At 39.8% G+C, this 18,723-nt stretch overlaps 1 long non-coding RNA gene across 1 annotated transcript in view; it reads right to left on the minus strand.

Annotated features, from left to right (window-relative positions):
- LOC306667352 overlaps positions 1–10,073 on the minus strand; it is a 75,097-nt gene extending 65,024 nt beyond the window's left edge. Inside the window, exon 1 of the long non-coding RNA XR_013765507.1 lies at positions 9,614–10,073. This is a non-coding gene — a long non-coding RNA (uncharacterized lncRNA). The remainder of the gene's footprint in view (positions 1–9,613) is intronic.
- Positions 10,074–18,723: the final 8,650 nt, after the last annotated feature.

The raw sequence follows: 18,723 nt of genomic DNA on the forward strand, positions 1-18,723 counted from the left end.
CATTCTTAATATTACAAATAAACAAAGTGTCACAAAAGAAAAATTTTAAAGTCATACTTTTTTGAAAGTATATGAAACTACGTTTTTTTTGGACCAGGGATTGAACCTGAGGGTGCTTACCCACTGCGCCACATCCACAGCCCTTTTTTTTATTTAGAGACAGGGTCTTGCCAAGTTTCTTAGGATCTTGCTAAGTTGCTGAGGTTGGCTTTGAACTCTCGATCATCCTCCCCCAGTCTTCCGAGTCAGCTCCTGTGATTACAGGCGAGTGCCACTGTGCCCAGCAAGAAAACTGAGTTTTAACAGTATTTTATTGGGGATAATGTAAAGTCAGTCAAATGAATTTTTAGTTTCGAATAGACATTCTCCATGACATAAGGTAAAATGTATCAAAATATGAATGTTTGCAAAGTTCTATCACTGCTAAAAACTAGTAAGACATTATTTGCTGCCTTCTGTTCCCTTTGATTGTGCTGAATTTGCAGAGGGTTGAAGAAGACAACGAAAGCGGCCAGAGACCCCACACTTCATGAAGTTTGTAGGCTCAGCACTGAACACAGCAGGCTCTGGGGAAGGAAAGCAGTGAGGGACCACCTTGATGAGGCTCTACAAATTCTTGGCAGTCCCAAGGGAAGAAGAAAGATGTCTCATGAGATCTGGGACAAAACTTCTTATGTAGTGCAATGCATAAAATCTCATTTCCACTTTCTTTAAAACAAACTATAGAAAGCTATGCAGTAATCCTGTAGTTAGGGCTGAGTATCTTTTCTTGTAGTACCATGTACAGACTGGACCATAGGTGACCAACATTTTACATAGGTCATCAATATGTATGTCTCTGTATGTAAAGTCCATTAAAAGAGTGAACTCTATTAAAAAAAAAAAAAAAAAAAGTCAGTTTGAAAAACAGCTTATCTAATGCCGCACTATTTTGGGGTTAGTGCCATGAACGCTAAATTTATGACTGAATGTTGGACCAAGGCAAATTTGTGAATGAATTAATATTTATAGAATGGTAGTGACAAGAACCTCAGGTAACAGAATTGCCAGGTGGTTGTTTCTTAATCCTGATGTGATCAACTCCACATATACTCTACCTTCACCTCTCCTTGGTTCAGCATTTTTGGATAAACACGGAGGAGGGTGATCTTGTGGGAAAAGAAAATTGGCCCCCCAAAATTCTTAAATTTTAGCCGAGAAGCTGAGCTTCACCAGCAAATTATTATGTTTTGCTTGCATTAACTGCTTTTTTTTTTTAGAAAGTATCATTCTTTTGCACACATTTGTATGGTAGGGAGGAAACATTTTATAGTTTCATACTTGATTCCATGTACTTTGTCAAATGTTTTAGTTGGAAGTAATCTAAAAGCTAATCCAGTTTCTTTTTAATTTTGGAGGAAATGACTCACCTAAAATCAGACAAAAGTTACAGACAGATGTAATACCAGAATGCAGGCCTCCGCACACTGAACATGGAAGCTCTGTAGTAAACCAAGTTGACTATTTTTACAATCTGGGATAGTAATTCTTTTCAGAACTATTCATCCTCATTCTCACTCTAATATATATTATTATCAAAAAAGTTCTTTAATACAAAATTTCCTACTTGCAACAAGGAAAGGGTGCACTGACACTTGGAATAAGCAGATGGGAGAGATGGAGGGCACTGGGTATCTAAGGGGCAGGGTGAGAGGAGCAAAAGGTGTGCATTAATTTTTTTAGAAGGAAAAAAGAGAGTTCATTATGTATAAAACTGAACTCTGCCTTGCTTTAGAGTTTCTCAAGGGTCCTATGTCTCTGCTGGTATAAGATATCAGAATTATTTTCAGACTGGAGGAGGAAGAGGGAAAGAGAAAAATGACACAATAAAAAGGTGAGGAAGAGAGACCTATTCTGCTCCTTCTTCATTATCAATAGAAAACATTACAGATTCCTTTCCATACTCTTTTAAGATGTTTAGAATAAAATGTCAAGTTATTGTAATTTTAAATATGAAATAAGTGCTGAGGGAGATCCATGAGGTATGATGGTTTTAAGAAAATACTTGGGGATTTTTGTGGCATTATATGAAGAGTTGTATTGTTCATTCATGAGTTAGTATTCACAAGCAATTTGAGCAAGTTAAAGTATAGGATTTTAAATTTGGAAAGTTGGCGTTTTCATCAAATCATAAACCTTCAATCTGCTATGTTTAAGGGCATATATTTGGAGGAAAGAGAATAAAAGGGAATTTGTAAACTTTTGTGCTTTCCAATGCAACAAAGTAAAACCCATCTAGGTTGGTTACAAAACCCAGAATCTCGAAAGAAACCTTGATTCAATCCATTTCCCTCCATTTTTTACTGCAAATAGTCCCAGAAATATGTGGTTTATCCATGTTGTATTCCTGTTATATCCATTAGAAACATTTATATACAGTACTTATGTGATTTATATTAAGATATAGTAATTAATTATCAGTTTAACTTGTGCTATGCATTATTAAAGCACTGAATTATTGAGTTTGTCTTCCAAACCATAAATATCCACTCCCAACTTTCAAAAGTTAAATATACTACTATTTTCCAGATCAAGAATTAATTTTTTAAAAAAGGCTATATAAAACTGAGCTGGACATGTCTACCTGAGATGACTCTGCCAATGTAATAGTAAAGAGTTTTTCCAAATGTGAAATGGTTTCAAATGGTTATAGGATGAAAAGTAATTTTGATTATGTGAAAAACAAGTTATGCAATGATATAGATGAAAGTAATATCTGGGGCCTCCAATGAGCTATTTATTCTTTCATTCAACATTTATTTATGGAGTTCCTACCATGTGCCAGGCACTTTTCTAAGCACTGAGTTAGTACAGAAAAAAACAAAATCCCTAGTTCCATGGAATACACATTCTCACTTGGAAACAGAAGAAAAATAAGTAAACTTCTAAAATGTTACTTGATTATGATAATATAGAGAAAAGTAAAATATGGTAGAGGATATAAAGTATGACTAATAAGGATTTGCTATTTTATACAGCACATTCAGAGGAGGCTTCCCTAATAGGAATACACTAGCTCAGAGATCTGAAGTTAGCAGAGATACTTAGGAACAGAGCATTCCAGACAGAGAACAGAGAGAAAAGGTCTGAAGTAGGATCGGTTCATCTTACTTTAAGGAATATCAAGAAGGCCAATGTATTTAGAGTAGACTGAATAGTAGGAAAAATAACAAGACTTAGGAGTTTGTATTTTATTCGGAAAGACATTGCAGCTGTTGGAAGGTTTACATAAGACCACTCTATAGTATGAAGAATTGATTGTGGTACCTGCAACAGTTCAGATTGGAGACAAAGGTGTATTTGACCACATTGGTAGCAGTGGTTTTACATAAACCAAATATATAAATGTAATCCAATACATATAATACACACATAAACCAAATAAATATATATACATGTATATGTATACACACACACACACACACACACACACACACACACTTATATAACAAGATGATTTTTGTATTTCTATTTAACTAAAGGTAGACTCCAAAAGGGAGGAAAAAAAAGACAAAAAGAAAGTGAAGAGTCAGAGAAAGGCTTACAGATAAAGATCATCCAAAACCTGGAACATAAATTTGGGTGAAGTAATAGTGAGGAATAGTTCTGAAAGATGTTGGGGATCATTTTTTAAATGAGATGATTTTATATCAGTCTACATGTGCTAAGATGCTAAGATATTTGGATTAGCGTACCGCTAAGTTTCTCCTCACTATCTACCAGTGAGAAATGTTAAGCTTTCTCCAAAATATGTCTGCCATTGATTTCTTTTTCTTCCTCTTGAAATACACTTTAAGAAAGTTTGGTTTTTCTTAAGGTTTAAATAAAGTTGCAAAATCATGGTTATGGTTGTATATGTGTACCAAAATGATACAAAGTAAGAATAATGCAGAAAGCATTATTCACAGAATATGCTATCAAATAACATAAAAGCTGAGAAGAAAAAAAATGTATACCAGAAAAACGTGAAGTTCTTTTCTAATAGCATCCTTTGTTTGGGGAATTCAAAGTTAATTTCTTTAACCTGTTGCAAAAAAAAAAAACTTGTGACATCCTAATGGTATGATCTTTTAGACTTACTTCAGAAAAATCTTCAAAAGGAACTGCTAAAAAACTAAATAAAATTTAAACCAACATTCTCTTCCATGAAGTATATGTTAAGTCTACCAAGACAGAAATTGAAGGAAATTGAGAAACATTAATAAACTAAAAATACTGAGAGCTTTTAAACCCCTGGGAATTCATTTGCTTCACAGCAACATGCTTTTTCAACATTAAATTTAATTCACTCTTGCTAATGAAAATAATTTGTCACAGCAGAAAAGAATGAAGATATCAGTGTCCTATGATATATTTATCAATATAAAGAGAAGGTATGTCCTAGATGTCCTTGGTGGATACTAGAAAGAGGAAAGAGTACAACTGATTAGAAAGCTGAAAGCAAGCTGTAGTTGATCACTGGTCCAAGAAAACACATTTTAGATGTCAAGGAATTCAAAAGGTTTAACCTGGGCTCCCATAGGTGATTTACTGAGAAAATGTGTTTAAATAAAAATTTATATAATATTTAAATAAACTGAAATAATTTTTTAATCTAAACTGTATGGAGAAAGTTGGAAAATTTAGCAAATATAACACAATTTACAAGGAGCAAAGTTCACCATTACAAAATGAAAAAGTAAAAGTGAATCGTAAGCTACAAATCACCTAAGTACAAGATTGTTTTAAAAAGGAAATAAGCATAATGCCAATACACCCCATTTTAGAATACAGATATATTCTGTTAAATTGGCTGCTAGACAAATATCTGTATGAATAAACACAATACCTAATCACTTCAAGTATAAAACTGAAATTATACTTCTAAAATTAATTAGGCTTATACTTAATAACACTTCATTTGAACATCAGCAAATTACCAAAGCAACTATCTAAAGAAAAAAATAGTTTTAATGAATACTTCTACTGCAAACATCTCTCCATATACACATAGGTTGACTTTTTTGGTTTGAATATTACTATTGTTGCACATGATACACAGAAATATTCTCTAAAACCCTCTCTATGGCACCTCAATATTTTAACATTAGCTTCTTAGTCATAATATTTTTTTACATTTTACTAAGCTGATCACCGTTTTGTTTGTTTTGTCTGTAAAATTTGGGGCAGAGAATGTATAAACACACAGGGCAGAAAAAAAGAGTACAGACAAAAATATCACATAATGGTCAGACAAGCAAATATACAAGTGGAAGTGCCCATGCATTTTATCAAGAGAGAATATTTACCAGGAAAGAATTTCTACAGGAAAGAATATGCTATGAGTATTTATATAATTCAATAATAATGAATTTTCACATAGCCAATGCTTGCTTAAAAAAAAAGAGAGTAATGGCAATTTTTGACACCCCTTCTAGCAATGTTTAAATGTAAGAGAAAACAAAACAAAAAATAGTTATGGGGCCCACTTCAAAGTTCTGAAAAACAAATGAAGAAGCTAAAAGTTTGGAAGAAAATCATAAGAAAACAACGAAAATGACCTGATAGGCCTCATAAAATGAACTTATATTACTGTAAGTTATAATTATATTATTATATTATGTTATTAAGCAAAATAAAAACTATACAAGTGATACAACATTAGTCCAAGTATATTAAGAGATAGTCGAACCTAAGAAAATCTTTCATTGCATTCAAAGAAAGCCAACAGCATGTAAAATTCAAATTAGGCATTAAACTACCTGCAAACCATAAACATTGGGATATGTTTTTCAGAAAGTTTCAAGCACCTGGATTACCATTACAGAAGTCTTAAAAATACAAGCAGCTCTTTCTGGGTTGGATTTGCTCCAATTTGTTGGAACTCTGAATTAAAGGCCACATCAATAAGGCTGCTTTCAAAAACTTATACAAATATTAAGATCTCATTGGACCTAATAAAAGGAATAGGCTTTCCTTTGTCAAGGAGCAGTATGAATTTGGGCACTGCTTAGAACATTTTGGGTCCCTTCACTTATCGATAAGAATACTACTATTTATCACAAAGCTTTAAAAATAGTTTGAGTACACCAAAAATTAATACTCAGTAATTGTAAAGGAACTGATACCATTATAAATTCAACGAGGATTTCCAATTTTGTCTGCTAACAGTCATATCAAGAAAACTTCTTAGTGAAGTGTGCCCTAAATCACATTCTTTTCTTACAATCAATGACCTCTTTCTGATTTAATAGAGAGGCAGAAAACATATAATCACATCCATCATTCTGTTTTCTTTAATCAGTATTATAACTATAGCAGATTTAGCATAAGACTGTCAACAAAAATAGTGATAAGGTAAAGCCAACTATAAATCCTATTAAAAATCACAAATAATATCATTTTTTAGGTAAGTACATTCAGTATCCTTCACATCTTCTCTTGAAATAAAAAATAGTTCGGAAATTTGTTTGACTACATTCATTACAGTGTTATATGCCCTATAAATCTCTATCAAAACAGTTGTTATTTTGACTATTTAAATATGCTTTTCATAAAGCATAATATAAGCATACCTATAAGCTAATAGGTATGTATTTTTGTACTTTTGATATCTTGTCCCTACAAAGGGAATATTACTTCTCATTACAGGTTATCTGTGTAGATAAAAACATCTATTTCCTCCCTATGCAAGATTCCTAGAAAATTTCAAATTTTTAAGCAAAACTATTACACTATCATCGGTGCAAAGAAATAAAACTCCAATAATAGTTTACTCAGACGAAACTAGTTTATAAGTCTATTCATATCATAATGTAATTAAAGGCCTCTTTCCACTCCAGAATATGAATTCTATGAAAATGATATCCCAAAGCATAATTTGGGCCATTTTGAAAAAACAATTACAAGGAGTTCAACACTGTTACTTATATATTTTCTCCTTTAATTGCTCCATTTATTATAATACACACCAAAGTGGAATGGTAACGCTTTAATTAGCTATGTATAAAAACTAAAGTATTTATTTTATTTATATTCAAATTGAATGTTAAAAATGATTTCCTGAAGAAACCTTTCATTGTGTGTGCTTAAAAGTGAACTTCAAGCTGATTTTATATTGATTGAGTGCCCTCTTCTCTCACTCACCTACAGAGGCATTATCAGGTTTCTAGTAAAAGTCAGTAACTTAATTACAATTAAACGTTTCTTTTATTTAATTTTAGAGAACAGAGAAACAGTGGATTTCTTAAGGAAGTATTGAGCTGACCAACCACTGAACATGGACCAAGTTAAGTAATGGAAGGAAGGAAGGAAGGAAGAAGGAAGGAAGGAATGACAGACTTTAAAAAACTCTAAAGTGGATATGAAATTTTATGGCCCTAATGAGCACAGTGTATATAACCTTATATTCACTGTATGAATGTAGATGCAAATAAATCAAAATTGTAAATTGTGTTTAACTGCATTAAACAAACACTACATTTAAAAATTCCAGTACACTGAGAATATGCTTATCCATAACTCATAGTGACAGAAAAGATAAACAGATCCTTGACAACATAAAACATTTGCCTAGGTATGGCAGAATGCAAGCTTGAAGATGAAAATAACTCCAAGTTCATCTTCACTTCAGTTTTGACCTCTGACATAGATTCACTATTAAACATACCCCTCCCTGTCTCCACTGCTGCCTAACCAAACTATTTGTTAGAAGATGGTGCAAAGACGTGCCTTCCAGGCAAACTTTTGTTTTGTAAAGCAAATCTCCCCCAAATACTTCCAGTTGGAAACTGTCCACCTCAGCTACTTGACACCAGGGCGTCACTTTTTTCCTTGGGCTTACCTGACACTATGTAACTATTCTTCCAAGTAGACTGTGGGCATGTTGGGAGGTGGATCTTTTAACATTTCTGAATCCATGACGACTGCAAATATCACACATTACACACTCTCACAGGTCTTTCACCCTCTTCTCCTTCCCGCCCCTTCTGAAACTCACCCAGGCCACTTGGTGCTCTTCATGTTGCCAATGCCTGCCCACCTGGAAGCAACCAGTATTCAGTACTCGAGGAATAATCCTCAAGATCAAGCAACTGACTGGATTTCAACATGTGGTGAGAGAAAATGCGTGTGGGGGGAGGCATATGAGCGTTACAGATAGCAGCTGTCCATTAAGTGGTTTAAATCTGTTGGTTAAAAAGCTGAATAAACAAATACACAGATGGGTTTAGTTCCTTGGGGATTCAGGATTCCGAGGAGCCTCCCAAGGTAGCCAGTTCCGCCTCTCTTGATGCATCCTCATGCAAAACGCCCTTTGGTTCCGCTTTCAAATGCTCCAGACCTGCACACCGCCTTTCTCTTCCTGTTCCTTCTAATCAAAGTGTCACCCTACGCGCCAAGTGCCCTGAGAGACTTACCTAAGAGAGCTCGTTCAGGACAGTAAGGTAACTTTGCATCCGTGAACTACAGGCCCAAACACCCACAGCAAGTGAGGCCCCACATCGAGGTCAGGGGTCGGGGGAAGTCTGGCCTCAAGGATGGGGAGAGGCGCGCCCGCGACGCGCGCGGCCACCGAGAGGGTTCGGTCCGCGCCACCGCCGCAACTGCGCCGCTGCTAGCGCGAAGGGTCTTAGCGACCCTTGCTTGGCCCGAGCGGGCCTTCGCGGATGTACAGGTAAAAGCCAAGGGAGAAGCTCTCGCTTTTTCGGAAAGGTGTCTGTGCCCCTCCCACATCCTCTCCCAGAATAGCCTGAGGCACGATTTCACTCCAAACCCACCAAGAGTGGAGAGTCCCGTCCAAAGCGGAATAAAAGTAAAAACCAGGACAGATCCCGGAGGAAGCGGCAGTGCCAGAGCTTGGACCTGGGAAAGAGCGCGATCAGGGGCAGCAATTGAGATGTAAGGTTGTCCCGAAGAGTCACTAGGGGCCAGGAGTTTCTTGACTGGAGAAACAAGAGTGTCCCCTTGTCCTCTCTTGTTCCTAGAGAAGTACTTTTGAAATGAACGCCTAAGTCCCTAACTTAGGGACGAGAAGCGTGCACTTGCCCAACTGAGTAAATAAAGGTCAGCAGTTGAATCAATAAAGTGAGCGCTTCTAAACCGCCAGATGTTTTTACTGTTGTTTCTCCTCCGGGGTAGCAGGGGGGAAGGGAAGAAGAGGAAAAGACAACAAACAATTTAAAAAAAAAGAAGAAGAAGAAGAAGAGTAAACAAACACACATCTGGTGTTTCGACACACATTTTCCCCCAGCCGCGGTCTCTCTGGACCATGCAACATTTTGCTTATTCAAAAGTAAAAATCCCTGAACCAACAGTGAATCTCCCCTTTCTCGACTCCCCCTTCCCCCATTCAACGCAAAATGCAAAAGAACAACAAGTGGTGATGTCGGGTCCCGAACGCGACCCCGACGCTGAGCCGAAATTTGACACATGTCACACTCGCCTGGTGGCGCGGAGCGCTGGCGCTGGGGCGAAACTTTGCCGCGGCGACGGGAGGAGCGCGGAATAAAGTCGCAGCCTGGCCCGGCGTGGAGGTGGCTGGGACAGGGTGGGGTGTGGAGGTGCAGCGCGTCAGAGTGAGGGCGAAGAAACTTACCGCGACCGAGGACGCAGCGGGCAGCGTCCCAGAAGGTGGCACCCGCGGCTCCCAGGCAGAAGCCCCCAAACAACACACCCACGCGCGAGTCCCGGCAGCTGCTGCCGCGAGTGGGGGGCGCTCCCGGGGGGGCCGGAGGAAGCCACAGCCGGCGGACGCGGCCGCCGCATAAATAACCAGGGCGGGCTCTCGCGGGCGGGCTGAGGGTGGCTCGGGGCTCGAGCCGGGGCGAAGCGGCGGCCGCGGAGCTGCACGCGCCGGCGTGTCTCGCGCTTTCTCGGAGGCTCGCGCTGTCTCGCGCTGCCGCTCCCCCCACCCGGATCTGCGTGCGTGTGTATGTGTGTGTGTGTGTGTGTGTGTGTGTGTGTGTGTGTATGTGTGTGGGTCTGTATGTGTATGTGTGCGCTAGCGGGCGCGCGCACCCGGGCGCGCGCGTGTGTTGTTGGCAATGCAAACTGTACACACACTGCGCGCGGAGCCGCCTCTCTTCCAAGGGGCGGGGTGGGGGAAGGGACGCCTCAGAGGATTCTGAAGTATTACTGGGCCACTTGTTTGTTTTGTCTTACTTTGCGCTGTTATTGTTGTCGTTGTTGATCCAAAAAAGTGGTTTGGAACCAGCCGATTAAGATGCCTGTCTCCCCACTCCACCTATCTCACACAGTCCCCCAACTTAAAGGGAGGGGGAAACGCGGGGCAGAATATTGTTCGGATTGGCAGTGGAGCCTCCAGACTGACGTCAGGTCCACCTGCTATGTAAACAACTCGCTGGAGAACTTGTTTGTTCTGCGCCCGATCTTCCCCCACCCCCACCCTTCTCCCCACCTCCTGCTCCGCCTCCTCCCGCTCGCCCCAGACGGCGAGTCAGGGAAGGGGGTGGGGAGGGAGGCGAGAACAAAACCGTATGCTGTATTGGCAAAGCCGAGTTGTGTCTGCTGCTTCTTGGCAGTCCCCAAAGTACGTCCTCTCAGCAGACGGAGCTGCTGGCAAATGAAACAGGGGATTCCACGTGAAGTGCAGAAAGCCTCGAAGGGATCCAAAGCCCTTGGTGGCAGGTAGTTAAAGTACAAGGGAGTCAGAAAGGGAGACCCAAGCGTGCGTTAAAACGCTGATTGGCCTTTCTTTTCACGGTGTGCGCCTCTACGGCCCGGGGCGGAGAAAGGCCGAGTGTCTTTCTCACTCTTCATTGTCGTGGCTCCTATCTCAGTTGGGCCCAGGAGTTCCTGGGCTTCCTCGTGGTCGCGCAGCCCGGGTCACCGAGGGGGGACTTTTAGGGTCTGAGGCTTTCGTGACGACCCTAACAGTTACTGGGGGGAGCAAAAGTAACAGGAATGAAAGGAGAGAAGAAATTGCCAGAGCCTGCTCCACACCACTTCAGAGCCGAAGCGCCGGTGTGCGGGATGCGCAGGCCTTGTCTCCAGCATCTGGTCCCTGCTCTTATCTGCGGGGTGTGACGCGACTTGCTGGCCCGCGCAGGACGGAGGGGAATGACAGGGGAGAGGCCGAAGGCGAGGCGGGCCCGTACGGGACGCATGACCAGAATCAGGGCGGGGGTTCTTCTGGAGCCCCTTCCCAACCCTAGCGCTGGGCGGGCCGTCCCTCCCTGCCATCTCCCACCAGCCCCTCCCCAGTCCGCTAGCCCCGGGGCTGCCGACCCTCCGCCCGCTGCGTTCACTGTGCGTCGCCGCCTGAGCCTTTGCTCTGCTCGTAAGTCAGTCGAAAAGCGTGGCTTTCCGAAAGGCGCTGAAACTTTCCTCCAAATCGCTGCAGCCAAGAGGCCGTAGAGAACCGAGCCTGGCCCCGGACTTCTTCCTGACCCTCCTCCCTGGAGAAAAAACGGCTAACTTTAACATCTTGATGGCAGGAGAGGGGGTGGTGGTGTCTGGGGAGACGGATGAGCAGCACCAACTTGCCTTCCGACTCTTCCCTTTTCTCAAAGAGCAGTACGCCCTTTTCTCTAAAGGGCAGACGCGCGCTCACATACACACTTGGCACCAACTCTCCCCTTCAGAACCCGCAGTTCTCCCGGGGAGGAAGCAGCCCTGGCACCCACATTTGTAAACACACCGTCAGGTTTTCTAGTGAAACCAATTAAGTCAATAAGCCACGGGGTTGGTCTTAAAAAGGCGGCCCCAGCCAGGAGTACGAGGACCGAGGTAGAGCTGGGCGCTGGATTGCTGCTGTTAGCTTTTAAACTCCAGGCAGTCGTTAAGTGCTCTGCTTATGGATTGTTCTCACTCTTTTCCAAATGGTCTTTGCGAAATGCAGGCTGAACTGTGGACAGATGATCCGAATCTTTTTTAAAGGTGGGAACGGAGAGAGGAGGAGGGAGTCGTCATTAATATTAGAAAACGCCAGACCCAAATGGCCCTACCTCGCCCTTCTGAAAGGTGGGGATTATGTTATGTTAAGTAATCTGCGTTTGTGCTTCGCTAACAAACCCAAATTAAAACGGACTCTCTGAATTAACCTGAAACTCTTTGGGAAAAGTGGAAGGGCAAATGGCGTAGAAATCCTTGGAAAGCCTAAAAGGTCCCTTTCCTCGGGGTTTGTGAATAAAGGTAACAGAACAGTCAGGAGGTCTACAGCGTCTCACTTCTTTTTCTTCTTCCTCCCCTGCATACTTCGACCCCACTTACTTCCCCTTCTCTCCAGGTGTCCGGAGGAAGTGAGCTAGAAAAGTGGATTACAAAGGAGTCTGGGCCAATGGAAGATAATAAGTTCAAGTTCCTAGAGAGGAGAAAGAGGGTTACTTTCTCAAGACTTGGAGAGGAACGAGTTTAGTTAGCCTTTCACTTTTTTGTACACAAAGACACGTTTTGGTGAAATTCGCAGCCTCTGACGCTTCTTTCCTATGAGTACAAATAGCCAAGTGCCAAGAGGTGCAAAAGGCTATCTCAGTCGGAGGAGCTCATCTTCATAAACTGGCTGCGCACCCTTCCCAGGCGTCTTTGTAAGCGAGATTGAACCCCCCAACCCCCTTGTGCCCCCGCTTATCTTCACCCCTTTATCTCTTCCTCGCCTGCTGCGGATCCCCTGGCCACCAACCCTTCCCGACGGAAAGACGCCCTGAGAGTAGAGAAAGCAGGTCCTGCCAGGAGCCGCTGCCCTCGCTGGACCCCTCTGCCACAGCCAATGGGCTGGGCCCGGGTTCGAGAGGTGAAAGTTCAGACCCGGGGCTCGCCGAACGCTCCCCTTCTCGGGTCGCCTCCCTCCCAGCCCCCGCTTCTGGCTATACTGCAGACACAGCCGGCTACCAGGGGCTGCCACGGTGGCACGTAGTTTGTTGATGGGTGGTCATAAAATATATTTATTTGCAATTCCTTGAACTCGCCCACCACCCCCGCCCCAGCATGGCCCGGAACACTGCAGGCTTTGTTCGTCTCGGCTGCTGCTGGAGCCGGCCGGGGTTTAGCGCTCTGTGCTAACAGACTCCAAAAAAGTTCAAGTATAATAATAGGAAAACCGGGTTTCCGCAGCCGAGGAAAACGCTGAAAGGGCAAACAGCGAACGAATAGTTTTCTTTTGCACAAGTCACTGGTCAGCTCACTGGATCACGCCAGCCTTTAAACGAAACACTGCGTATCCGAGAGAGACGGAAAGCCAAATTCTGTCCCTGAAGTCGCCGCGCAGCTCGTAGCCACAGCTCAGATCTGCTTTGGAGCACGTGGGTCTGCAAAAGTCATTTAAAGAGGTTCCAGGGAAAAGTTAAACTGGGTTACTGGGTGAATGAGGAGTTTCACCAAGTGGACCTCGAGGCTCCCTCACGAAAATTTATTTGATTTCTAGTTTATTTTACGATGAAACCGCAAATCAACAAAATCCGAAACACTGCTCTTTTGCGGTCCCGAGGAAAGATAAATTCGTTTGAAATGGTATCTGCCAGCGTATCTTGTGCGAAATAAACCACATCAAATGAGACTAACTAAAGCTATTTTGAAGAAAAGCGACGAACGCGAGTGACCGACTAGAAATGTTGGTTTAATGTCAATGATGCTCTGAGGGAGCCGCTTGCATTTTTAGTTATTTGTTATAAAAATATGGTTATTCACATACCTAAGTCTGTTTTCTCCAGAACTTTGAGTCTAACAACAACTACATTTTTCTTTTAGAGCCATCTTATCGGTATATTTGTGACTTACGCCTAAATTTTAACTCACTTGTTAGATATCTGGAAGACCACAATTTAAATATATATATATTTTTTCCTTCTAAAGGTACCACCTTCAAAGTTGTATTACTTTAAATAGCCTGTAAGAGAAAATCTTTAAATGTAAGGCAAAATATTTTTTCTTCCACACAGAAAGAGGCACATACCACGTTCCTATTTTTCACTTCCACTGCAGTTTTCTGAAGGTGAGCAAATAAACAGACTCCTTTTACGCCGTCTGTCCCCACTCTCCTCTCAGATACATTTAGGAGAGATAGAAAATTCTAATTTCACCGGAGTCAAAACAAGGGTAATATGTGTTACAATGTCAAATTGGATGTAGATGTTGTGAAATTGGTGGAGTTACACCACCATCTGTCGTTAAGCTTCGGGACTACAAAATTTGGGACCTATAATAAATCTTAATGAGCTTTCCCAACTTTTTTTTTTTTTTTTTTTTTTTTTTTAACTCAGACTGTACTTTCCATTGTGTTTTTATAACCTGTGGTGTGAATTTACGTGGATCCTGAGGAAACAAGTGTTTGTTCCTAAGCCCTCTGCTTTTACCAGGATTCTCTACTCTTCAGAAAATAAATACCCCACACTGCCTGTCTGCAGATAAAGCCCTTTGGAATCACTTGTAGGTTTGCAGATTTCCATCGCCCCTGGCCCCTACCCTTGGCATCTAGTAAGCTGCCGATATGAACAATGGAGACAAAACTTCAGGGACCAGCAGTGTCTTGTAATGAAAAATGATGCCCAGTTCTCTCTTGAGTACATACAACCTAATTTTTGTTAGTATATCTAATCTCAAAACATGTAACCACAGCATATCTCTGAAAAGAAACTGGATGTGAGTGTCAAAAAATGACTGGAAAATAATTATATTAGTTTCTAGTTTGATTCATCTTATTGGAAAGACCAAGAGGGGTTGCTCTGGGATAGAATCTTGCAGGCAAAATAGATTCTATACAAACGAAGACTTTATTCAAATGAGTGTGGAAAAGGGACAATTACTGAACAAAGAATACCAATATCAAATCAAAACCTCCATCATGCATTGAACACTACATCTTTTTTATACAACACTCCAAAAGTGCAGTATTCCTATATATTATCTATATTTCTAAGTATTTCAAAATATCTCACTGTGTAATGTTGTAACCCTTTTTGTGTTAAGGAATTGGTTACCAAAATTTATTTTCCAAAATAAAAATGAATTAAACCAAGCTGCAATGGCTTGCTTATATTGATACTAGAATAATAAGTTGAAATATACAAAATTGTCTATATTTGATCTACACAAACAACAATTTCATATGGTTTAAGTTAATAGAGCCCAGATCCTTCTGAGACATAATCTAAGAGTAAGCCTACTTAAATTGGCCAATCCCTGATATTTACTTCTTGCCACATTGATTCAAATATGTAGAACTGCCTGACCTAAGAGCCCTTTGACTGCTGTTTCTAACGTTCAATTAGAGTTGGTATGACTCAGAATTACTATGAAATTTTAGAACTAAAGGAATCTTCAAAATAGTCTAGTCCAGTTGCCACATTTTAAAAATCATAAAGCCAAAGCCCAGATGTGAGAGCAAAATCCCATAGCCAGTTGGTGAAACTTCATTGAACTATTTAATATTTCTAAACATATAATCATCCTTCTTTCTCTCATTCCAGAAAAGGCATTTTAGCCACATACTCCCAGATCTTTGCATTTTCTTCACATCCATCAAAATTGCAGTGGTTCAGTTATAGCAAAGCCTAGCATATTTCATTACAGTGCTGAAGATGGTTAACTGTCCTGTCCTGCCCACCTTAGTACATGGGGGGTGGGGGGAGTCTGATGACTTGTTTCTTCAAAAGTCAATTAGCTATAAGATTTTTTTTTCAATTATGTAAAGAGGTGTATCACCATTGATTTCCTGTGCTCATCACAGAAAAAACTGATGATGCTAAAACAAGCCAGAGTCTATGATGTTTTTTAAGGTTAATTATCTTCAGGGACTCATTGGAGGAAAAACCCATATCAGCAGCAACTTGCCTTCACTACACTTTAAAGAAATGAAGGCTAGTATAAGGCCACAAGATAAAACACAGCACTGTTTCTTTTTTAAGCCATGAGTGGAAAAAAAAGTATATCAAGATTATCAGTATAGATTTTTGTTTTGGTTGAATACCATATGACATCTATAACCAGTGTAGTATGCCCAAAAAATACACTGAAGTGGTTAATTGTAAAAAACTACATAAAATTTCAGTTATTTGCCCACTTCTCCTTCCCCTTTGCTCCTCCTCATTCTTACTCTCCTTTGTATTTCTTTCTCCCCCTCTTCTCCTCCTTCCTTTTTCTCTTTTGGCCATGATTTTTTGTCACTACTTTCACAATGACAACTTCCAAAATTTCCCACATATATTTCTTACCCAAACACCATGTCTATCTTTTTAATTGTTTATTAATAGCACCATCAGAATTGTGTAGAGGTACCAGCTTGCTCTGTTTTCTTCTTAGCCGGCTATACATTTAAAAAAAATTTTTTTTTAGTTGTAGATGGACACAATACCTTATTTTATTTATTTATTTTTATGTGGAGCTGAGGATCGAACCCAGTGCCTTACGTGTATTAGGCACGAGCTCTACTACTGAGCTACAACACCAAACCCAAGGTAGCTACATTTTATTAACTGTTGATGATAACTTAATCCACTGAATCCTTAAAGCCAAAAGACCTAAGTCCCTCCCTCCCTCTTCTCATATCCAAACAGCTTTAGACTTTGTGTATTCTTACCTATTAAGTTTTGCATTACCCCCTTCCATCTATCCCCAGAATTGCTGCCTTACTTTGATCCTTCACAATTTCTTACTTATTCTTGATAACTTTCCAGTCGCCTTCCCTATATTCTAACTCTTTGTTCCAGTGCATCCCCCTTATTACTATCTAAAACACATGGCATCTAGAATCTGACAAAGGTCTCCTACAGCCAATGAAATAAAATCTTAATTTTTTTGCCTGCCACAACAAATATGCATAGCAAGTAGATGTTTAAAAAGTCATTTTTGAAATGATGTCTGAAGATCATACCCCCAAATATATTTTAGATGTTAAGTATATTGTCAGAACATTAGATATATTTCTAGCTATGTATCATTTTCAGAAAATTTGTAAGTCTGCTTTGCTACCCAAATATCTGACAAAAAGAGTTGCAAAGGAAGATTTTCATTATTTTTCATATTAAAAAACTTAGCAGATATAAAGTTATATTAAATCTGGCATTCAAATTCCCAACTACATCATTTAATTGCTCAACAAGTATTTATATACTAATGACTGTGGTGGGTATTCTGAGAATTAATCTGAGAATTAAAGATGTATATAAGATTAGATCCCTGACCAGACTTACATTCTAGTAAGAGAAATAAGATATATAAGTAGATTATTTTGGTCAAATATAAATTTCAGGAAAACATAACATAGAGGTAGCTCTAATACACTATAGAAACAGAGAAAATATTTTTGAAGTCTTCAGTTAGAAAAAAACAGAGCCCTTTATATTTGTTTTAGTTTATCACTTTAAAAATAAAGGTAAGAATACACCTATTGATAAAAATATATAATTTACCAAATAGCAGCCTTAGGAAACTTATCATCTTTGGACAAAATCGCAAATTTGTGATTAAAAAAATGGTTATATCAAAGACAATGAGGGGGTTAACAGCTGTCAAGAGACACTAAATCAGTTCCTTGAATTATTTCATGTTACTCTTACTCATGCAATAAACTTTTATCAAAAGATTATTCCTAATTTGTCATAATTTAACCACAGGAAATTTGTTTTAAAACAGGAAATGAAAAGAGAGTAAAAGCAAAAGAACTGAGAAGAAAAAGGACAAGAAATTATAACTGTTCTGAATTTAAGAAGGGATTTGCATGTTTATTCTCCCAGGTCTTCTCTAACTCTCAAGTGAGGGAAGACAGTATGGTCTCCTGCAAACAGTCATAGTCCCCTCTCTCTACTCCCACCAACCACATTGCTCTGTCCTATCAATGTACATGTCAGTTTCCTTCCTCTCTTCTTTCCCCCTAGTCCCTCAGTAATATAAGGAATCAAGGAACAGGGAAACTAGCATGAAAATAAAATACCAGTACTCTTAGTTTTGTTTTGTTTTGTTTTGTTTTGTTTTGTTTTTTTTGTCTTGGTACTGGGGATGAAACCTAGGGGCACTTTACCAGGGATCTACAGCTCCCATCCTTTTTTTGTCTTTATTTTTTGTTTTGAGACAGGGTATCTCTATGTTGGTGAGGTTGGCCTTGAATTTATGACCTTCCTGACTTAGCCTCCTGGGATTATACCATCACACCCAACTATTAACTTTTAAAACATTGAAAGTCCCCCAGTAAGGGAGCAGTGAAACATATACTCTTCTATCCTGTCAGTAAATTGATAAAACCCAATTGTAAAACAATTTGGCAATTTGGGTTAGATTGCTACATTTCAATTCAAAAGAAATGATCTGATATACAGGTAAAGAAGTTTTATGTGAAATATTTTCTCATTAGAATTATATTTAATAACACACATTATTTGGAAACAATATAAAATGTCAGCAACATACAATATAGTCTAACCAGTAAAATAATATTTATGGGAAAGATTAATGAAGAAACTGTTCTTGTCATATTATTTGATGTGACAATAGCATATAGAAATTTATCAAAAGATGACCCATAAGAAATATACCATTGTAATACTACCCTTCAAGAAGGACCACAATAATCCTTACCTCCTGGAACTAATGGTCTTAGTTCAGGCTTAGTTAAATGACTTGAACTTAGGTATAAAAGATGGGACTGGGATTGTGGCTCAGTGTTAGAGCGCTCACCTAGCATGTGTGAGGCACTGGGTTTGATCCTCAGCACCACATAAAACTTAAATAAAATAAAGGTATTGTGTCCATCTACAA

This window comes from Sciurus vulgaris (assembly GCF_902686455.1).
Source record: "Sciurus vulgaris genome assembly, chromosome: 8".
Taxonomy (NCBI): Eukaryota; Metazoa; Chordata; class Mammalia; order Rodentia; family Sciuridae; genus Sciurus; species Sciurus vulgaris.